We start from the raw sequence: 6,389 nt of genomic DNA, 5'->3' as shown, positions 1-6,389 counted from the left end.
CAGCCCGGCCGGTCAGGAAAGGGGGTGGGGACGAGCGAGTGCCCCCCCCTCCTGAGCCGTACCAGGCCGTGTGCACTCAACATGGGGGGTGCCTTGGGTAAGGGGGGGCAGCGGCGGCGGTGACGACAGAAGACCAGGCCACCGCTAGTAAAAGAGCTGGAAGAAGCGTTGGCCCGGCAAGAAGAACCGAAGAGGGGGACAAGACCCCCGAAGTCGGAAGAAGAGGGCGGCGATGAAGGCTCCTCCGCTAGTAAAAGAGCTAGCAGAAGAAAGCGGAGGAGTCCGGCGAGAAGACCCCCAAAGACGGAAGACCCCCGGAGCTGTGCAAAAAACTATTTTAACCCTTGTGTTTGTGTTTGCTTTATTTGTACATTATTTTCACAGGTGAATGGGTAGGGGTACATTGTACCCCATACTTATTCACATAGGGTGGGGGGTGGGGATCTGGGGGCCCCCTTTTTAAAGGGGGCTCCCGGATTCCGATAAGCCCCCCGCCCGCAGACCCCGACAACCAACGGCCAGGGTTGTTGGGAAGAGGCCCTTGCCCTCATCAACATGGGGACAAGGTGCTTTGGGGTGGGGGGCGCGCGGCCCCCCTTCCCCAAGGCACCCCCCATGTTGAGGGCACGCGGCCTGGTACGGCTCAAGAGGGGGGGGCGCTTGTTCGTCCCCACCCCCTTTCTTGACCGGCCGGGCTGCGTGCTCAGATAGGGGTCTGGTATGGATTTTGGGGGGGACCCCACGCCGTTTTTTCGGCGAAGGAGATTCCCCTTAAAATCCCTACCAGACCTAAGGGCCTGGTAAGCCTCCCAAAGGGGAACCCATGCCGTTTTTTTTACATTTGGCATGGAGTTCTCGCTTAGGATTCATACCAAACAGTGCCTGGTATTGGCGGGAATCCAATTCGGATCCCCGCACCAGTGTCAACCCGGCCAGCGATGCTTGTCACTTATCGGGAAAGGAAAAGAAACATTTTTCCTTTCCCGATGCGAGCCAGCTCGTCGCTGGCTTCTGTGACGGGGCTTGTAGGGTGTCAATCTCGCCGCTAGAAGCGTTGAGATTGACACAATATCACAGTCACCTACTGTAGCACTACAACATCTCCAAATTTGGGGTTTCTAGCACCCAGTGACCCCAAGTTACGAGGCTCCAAAGTTGGGTCTCAACATATTTTCAAATCCGGTTGAAATAGTTTTGAATGCAGTTGAAATAATTTTGAATCATGTTGAAATAATTTCAAATCCGGGAGAAATATTTTCGAATTCAGTTGAAATATTTTCGAATGCGACAGATTTTTCAAATTCGGTCGAAAACGAAATCCGAAAACAAATTTAACGAATCTAACTAAAGAAATTGATTAATTACTAATTAAAATGAAACAAAACAAAATTTTTCCTTTTGCACGTCTATAAACGACCTGGAGGATGGGGTAAACAGTTCAATCTCTGTATTTGTGGAGGATACTAAGCTAAGCAGGGCAATAACTTCTCTGCAGGATGTGGAAACCTTGCAAAAAGATCTACTGGAAAAGGAGTGCAAAGAAGGGCAACAAAGCCATTTATCATTTTCCTTCCACTTGACACTTATGTGCCACTTTGTGTTGGTCTATCACATAAAATCCCAATAAAATAGATTTACGTTTTTAGTTGTCATATGACAAAATGTGGAAAATTTCTTCTTCTATCTCCCACACTGGGAGCTGTCTCTAAACTAGGGATGAGCCCTATGTTCAAGTCGAACGTAAGTTCGACTCGAACATCGGCCGTTCCCTGAAAAGCAAACAATATGTGGTGTTCGCGACAAAATCAAAAGCTGCAGGAACACTGTTAAAGGCTATGGGACACTAACATGAAAAATCAAAAGTGCTAATTTTAAAGGCTTATATGCAAGTTATTGTTATAAAAAGTGTTTGGGGACCTGGGTCCTACCCCAGAGGACATGTATCAATGCAAAAATGTGGCTGTTTTTTCAGGAGCAGTTATTTTTTTTAATGCTTGAAGTGAAAAAATAAAAATGAAATATTCCTTATGCTTGGGGGGTGTCTATAGTATGCCTGTAAAGTGGCACATTTTTCCCGTGTTTAGAACAATACCACAGCAAAATGACATTTGGATGTAATGAATTGTCAGGTCTCGACAACATAGATAAAACTCATTGAAAAAAAGAGCATGGGATACCCCCCCAGTCCATTACCAGGCCCTTTGGGTCTGGAATGAATATTAAGGGTAACCCCAAACCAAAAAAAAAAAGGCATAGCCCCCCCCCAAATCCATACCAGACCCTTATCTGAGCACGCTAACCTGGCAGGCAGCAGGAAAAGAGGGGGGATGAGAGAACGCCCCCCCTCCTTAACCGTACCATGCCACATGGGGACGGTGCTTTGGGGTAGCCCCCTAAAGCACCTTGTCCCCATGTTGATGGGGACAAGGGCCTCATCCCCACAATCCTTGCCCAGTGGTTGTAGGGGTCTGCGGGCAGGGGGGCTTATCGGAAGCAACAAGGGGACCCCCAGATTCTGGACTCCCCCTCTGTATGAAATGGTAAGGAGTACAAACGTACCCATACCATTTCACAAAAAAAGTGTCAAAATGTTAAAAACGACAAAAACACAGCTTGGGACAAGTCCTTTATTTAAAAAAAAAGTCCCACAATGTCCATTCATCTTCTTCTATCACGCTGTGATGGATCAAAAAAGAAAAAAAAATCCGTGACTGATCCACCTCCATGGGAGGCTCCCTCCATCTGATGCTTCTTCGCTTGTGACAGTTCTTATATAACTGAGGACGGGGCCACCCGGTGACGTAACCAGGTGACCCTGTCCCCTCTGACACCATGGGGACTTTCCCATGGCTTCCCTGTGGCGTCAGAGGGGGACAGGGTCGAATAAGGGTCTGGTATGGATTTTGGGGGGCGCCCTACGCCATTAAGGTTCCCCTTAATTTCCATATCAGACCTGAAGGGCCTGGTATGGATTTTAGGGGAACCCCAATGCAATTATTTTTAAAATTTTGGTTTGGGGTTTCCCTTAATGTTCATACCAGACCCAAAGAGCCTGGTAATGGACCGGGGGGGAGATCCCATGCTCTTTTCTTCAATGAGTTTTATCTAAATTGCCGAGACCCAACAATTCATTACAGCCGCGATCAGTTTTAAATGACAATTTTTCACAGTCTTACTCTGTCACAATATACTGTTTATATCCATAAACAAGTTATAATGCTATATATATATATATATATATATATATATATATATATATATATATATATATATATATATATATATATATATATATATATATATATATATATATATATATATATATATATATATATACAGTGTATATAGTGTGTGTGTGTGTGTGTGTATATATATATATATATATATATATATATATATATAAAGCATTATAACTTGTTTATGGATATAAACAGTATATTGTGACAGAGCAAGACTCTGTCACTGTGAAAATGGAGGAGAATATGGCACAGGATTCACATTAAGGGTTAATGCGTGATTCTGGACTATTGTTTCTGAGCAGAGAAAACTACGTTTTTTTGTTTTCTCTTTCTTCTTTCTTACTTCTTGATCGGACCTTTTAATTCTGTGTCTGGATTTTACCAGGTGCTTGCACTCTAAGTACACGGGTGTGCAAAGTAATATATATGCAAGCCTGAGAATAGCTGCTAGCTCATAGTTTATAGGAGTTGAAAAGTGAATTAAAAAAAATAAAATAAATAACAAACATGTTATACTTACCTCCACTGTGCAGCTCGTTTTGCACAGAGTGGCCCCGAACCTGCTCTTCTGGGGTCCCTCGGCGGCTGTCTCGGCTTCCTCCCTCAGATGCTTCTCACATTCATGTGAGCTCCCTCGCATGGTGAGAAGCATCTGCGGGCGCGCTCCCGTGATACAGCCGGCGGCTATAGCCGCTCGCTGTATCACACGGCCCATCCCCCCCGGCGCTCCGCGTCAGTGGATGTGATTGACAGCAGCGTGAGCCAATGGCTGCGCTGCTTTCCATCCATCCACTCCAGCCAATCAGCGGCCAGGCTGAACGGTGGAAAGGACGCCGGGGGACGAGCGCGGGACTTTCGAGGGGTGAGGTAAGTAAAACGGGGGGCTGGGGGCGCAGGCACCGTCAGATGTTTTTTCACCTTAATGCATAGAATGCATTAAGGTGAAAAAACATTTACCTTTACAACCCCGTTTAAGTAGGGATGAGCCGAACACCCTCCTGTTCGGTTTGCAGCAGAACATGCGAACAGGCAAAAAATTCAGCAGAACACACGAACACTGTTAAAGCCTATGGGACTCAAACATGAATAGTCAAAAGTGCTCTTTTTAAAGGCTTATATGCAAGTTATTGTCACAAAAAGTGTTTTGGGACCCGAGTCCTGCCCCAGGGGACATCAATGCAAAAAAAAAAAATAACCAACAGGCTTTTTCGGGAGCAGTGATTTTTTTAATGCTAAAAGTGAAACAATAAAAATGAAATATTCCTTTAAATATTGTGCCTGGGGGGTGTCTATAGTATGCCTGTAAAGTGGCAAACACATACACAGTATACACACATCTATGGTAAATAATGCACTCTTAGAAGAAGAGGGATTACGCATACAAAACATTTTAGACAAAATAAGTACAGATTTTGTAATAATGTTAATTTGTTTCATCTTACTGTATAGCTAAATGCTAAAAATAATGCTCTTTTCTATATAGATGTAAATGTAAACAATGGTAGGTCCCCAGGTCCCATAAATTATTGCAATTGACAGTAATTATTTGTGATTTTCTCTGCATATGCCAGGCTGTGGGTAGCACACTTACCTGTGATCACAGAAGCACAGCTGTTCTAAGTACAGGTAGACTGTTTTCCTCTCCTCACAGTTCAGTGACTGTAAAGCACACACACAAGCACACACTGAGCAGACTTGTTAATAGTCGTCACAGGGAGGCACCTGGGAATATATGTTCTAGTGAGCATAGGTATATCAGCTTACGGCTTCCTTTCAGTCTATATAAAACTTACAGTTAACTGCCAATGAGCAATGTAAGTGGAAGTGAAGAGAAAATGTCGTACAACAAGCTAACTCACAATGCCATATTGTACTTTAATACGACGTATTACTACTGCTAACAATAAACTAATAACAATAGAATAACAGGGGTAAAACAATTAAGACAACCATTATTCAGGTTACAGGAAGTTTTTGTCACACCCAAGAGGTAGGTTTATTTTTTATAATACAGTAAAACCTTGAATTGCAAGCATAATTCGTTTCGGAAACATGCTTGTAATCCAAATCCCTTGTATATCAAAGCGATTTTCCCCATACAAAATAATGGAAACTCAGATGATTCGTTCCACAACCATTTATTCATCGAACAATTACTACAGCAATACAAAATACAGTATAAAATGTACTGTAAAAAAATAAAAAAAAATAACCTACACTTCAGGAGCTACAGAATATAAAAAAAGAAGAGAAGTGGTTCACACTGCCGCGACCTGGAAGTCAACACGACTTTGCCAGGCAACTTCAGGAAATGCCTGGGTAATCTTTTTGTAATGTCAGATCCAAATCACATCAATTAAGATAAGGATCCTGTTTAAGGCCGTTTTCACACTGGTGCGACAAACATTGGGAGCTCATGTCGCATGACGCGTGAAAATCATCGTTTCCCTATGGGAGGCATCTTAACAGGTCTGACTTTGAAAATGCTCCCTGCACTACTTTGGTCCGACTTTGATCATACTTCAGCCCATTGAATATCATTGAAGTTGGATTGCCATCTTGCCTGATCCGACTTTGGCATGTGACTTGTGGTCTGGTGATCTTGAGGCGGAAATCCACGCCAAATTTTAAATTAAAAAAACGGTTCCCCCTCCAAGAGCATACCAGGCCCTCTGGTCTGATATGGATTCTAAGGAGGACCCCCTACACTGAAAAACAGCATGGGGGTCCCCCCAAAATCCATACCAGAACCTTATCCGAGCACGCAGCCCGGCCGGTCAGAAAAGGGGATGGGGATGAGCGAGCGTCCCCCCCCCCCGAACCGTAACAGGCCGCATGCCCTCAACATGTGGGGTGGGTGCTTTGGGGCAGGGGGGCTCCCCACCTTAAAGCACCTCGTCCCCATATTGGTGAGGACAAGGGCTTCTTCCCAACAACCCTGGCCGTTGGTTGTCGGGGTCTGTGGGCGGGGGGCTTATCGGAATCCGGGAGCCCCCTTTAATAATGGGGCCTCAGATCCTGGCCCCCCAACCTATGTGAATGAGTATGGGGTACATCGTACCACTACCCATTCACCTGGGGGGAAAAAGTGTCAATAAAAAAAAGTAATTTATTAGGCATCTCCGGGCTCTCTTCCCAACTTCTCCGCTC

At 44.8% G+C, this 6,389-nt stretch overlaps 1 protein-coding gene across 1 annotated transcript in view; it reads right to left on the bottom strand.

Annotated features, from left to right (window-relative positions):
• LOC143928278 (putative ferric-chelate reductase 1) overlaps window positions 1–4,996 on the bottom strand; it is a 50,102-nt gene extending 45,106 nt beyond the window's left edge. Inside the window, exon 1 of the mRNA XM_077453062.1 lies at window positions 4,831–4,996. The gene's annotated coding sequence lies outside the window, so the exon portion shown is untranslated. The remainder of the gene's footprint in view (window positions 1–4,830) is intronic.
• Between the last annotated feature and the right edge of the window lie 1,393 nt (window positions 4,997–6,389).

The sequence above is a fragment of the Lithobates pipiens genome, unplaced genomic scaffold (assembly GCF_037356315.1).
Source record: "Lithobates pipiens isolate NorthernLeopardFrog02 unplaced genomic scaffold, aLitPip1_a1.2 Scaffold_23, whole genome shotgun sequence".
NCBI lineage: Eukaryota > Metazoa > Chordata > Amphibia > Anura > Ranidae > Lithobates > Lithobates pipiens.
Note: the sequence above shows the minus strand (reverse complement) of the source record. Positions and strands in the feature narration are given on the sequence as shown.